General features: G+C 40.8%; 1 pseudogene; it reads left to right on the top strand.

Moving 5' to 3' along the window:
- Positions 1-758: 758 nt before the first annotated feature.
- LOC100591030 lies at positions 759-1,230 on the top strand (annotated as a pseudogene).
- Positions 1,231-2,275: the final 1,045 nt, after the last annotated feature.

The following is a 2,275-nucleotide window of genomic DNA, read 5'->3' as shown; positions in this document are numbered from 1 at the left end:
TCAAGAGACTCACCCAACACATAAAGACTCACTTAAACTTAAGGTAAAGGGTTGGAAAAAGGTATTCCATGCAAATGTACCCCAAAAGCTAGCAGTAGTAGCCATTCTTACATCAGACAAAACAGATGTTAAAGCAAAAACAGTTAAAAAAAAAAAAGAAAAGACAAAGAGGGACATTATATAATGATAAAAGGACTAGTCCAACAGGAAAACATCACAATCCTAAATATATATGCACCTTACACTGGAGCTCCCAAATTTATAAAACAATTACTACTAGACCTAAGAAATGAAATAGATGACAACACAGTAATAATGAGGGACTTCAATACTCTACTGACAGCAGTAGACAAGTCATCAAGACAGAAAACAACAACAACAAAAAAAAACAATGGACTTAAACTATATCCTAGAACAAATGGACTTAAAATATATTTGCAAACATTCTATCCAAGAACTGCAGAATATACAGTTTATTCATCAGCACTTGAAACATTTTCCAAGATAGACATATGATAGGCCACAAGTCTCAACAAATTCAAGACGATCAAAATCATATCAACTACTCTCTGAGACTACAGTGGAATAAAAGTGAAAATCAACTCCAAACGAACCATCAAAACCATGCAAATACATGGAAATTAAATAAATTTTAGGAATTAAAAAAATACATGGAAATTAAATTAAAAAATTAAAGATCAACCTGTTTCTGAATGAGCATTGGATGACATCAAGATGGAAATTTAAAAATTCTTTGAACTGAATGTGCCCGCCATGTCCATGGAGAGAGGCTGAGGTGGCCGAGCTCCAGCTGGAGGTACCGGAGCACCAGGACAGCAAAGGTGTCGGCTTCCTTAGTCGGGGCAACTGTCTGGGCTGTGAGCAAGAGGAAGCTTCAGTCCACCTGGGCCACCCTCACCCTGACACCTTCAGCAGTAAACAAGATAAAACAACTTCTTAAAGATAAGCCTGAGCATGTAGGTGTAAAAGTTGGTGTGCGAGCCAGGGGGCTATAATGGCCTTTCCTATACTCTAGAATATACAAAGACAAAAGGAGATTCTGATGAAGTTATTCAAGATGGAGTCAGAGTATTCATTGAAAAGAAAGCACAGCTAATACTTTTAGGAACAGAAATGGACTATGTTGAAGAAAAATTATCCAGTGAGTTTGTGTTCAATAACCCAAACATCAAAGGAATTTGTGGCTGTGGAGAAAGCTTTAATATTTGAAATCTCAGGACTCTTCTGGCTGTAGGTTCCAGGAAAGCTCATGGAAGCCTTGGGGCTCACTGCAGAAATCATGTGACTGTCACGTGTTTAATATGCTGCTGCCTTGTAAGGAAAATAAAGTGATGCATTTTGAAAATGAAGCCAGTGTGTTAGATTCCAGAAGGAATGATATTTGTATTCCCTGTAGGGGACAGAAAATGAGAAGCCATCACTCTCTTTGGATCATTTAGGTCTCTTACATCCTTTGTTTTAGAAACAGTTTCATTAAAGATGCCTTCCTGGGCACCTGTTTATCCATTTCCTGGACCGTGTGCACTCCTTAGATCTCTGTTGAATGGCTTGAACATGCATCCCCCTCAGAATTTCTCCCAACCAGATTGGCGACTTCTAAAATCCAAGACAGGACATCCTGACTGCTGGTAGTAACATGGTGGTGCATTGTTTTTTCCACCCAAACTTAACATAGCCTTTTAATACATTTGTATGAAAATTTTTATTGTCAGAGGCCTCATTGTGTACCCTTTGATAGTACTGGACAAAGATTTTCTTCAACTATAGTACAGATTAGTTCTGAGTGATGGTATCAAAAGGTGAGAGAGGGGCTGGGTGCGGTGGCTCACGCTTGTAATCCCAGCACTTTGGGAGGCCGAGGCGGGCGGATCACGAGATCAGGAGATCGAGACCACGGTGAAACCCCGTCTCTACTAAAAATACAAAAAATTAGCTGGGCGTGGTGGCGGGCGCCTGTTGTCCCAGCTACTCTGCAGGCTGAGGCAGGAGAATGGCGTGAACCCAGGAAGCGGAGCTTGCAGTGAGCCGAGATCGTGCCACTGCACTCCAGCCTGGGTGACAGAGCGAGACTCCGTCTCAAAAAAAAAAAAAAAAAAAAAAAAAAAAAAGGTGAGAGAGATGTCATCCACCTGTTTTTTTTTTTTTTTTTTTTTTGAGATGGAGTCTCACTCTGTTGTCAGGCTGGAGTGCAGTGGCACAATCTCAGCTCACTGCAACCTCCGCCCTCCAAGTTCAAGCGATTCTCCTCCCTCAG

The sequence above is a fragment of the Nomascus leucogenys genome, chromosome 10, assembly GCF_006542625.1.
Source record: "Nomascus leucogenys isolate Asia chromosome 10, Asia_NLE_v1, whole genome shotgun sequence".
Lineage (NCBI taxonomy): Eukaryota > Metazoa > Chordata > Mammalia > Primates > Hylobatidae > Nomascus > Nomascus leucogenys.
Note: the sequence above shows the minus strand (reverse complement) of the source record. Positions and strands in the feature narration are given on the sequence as shown.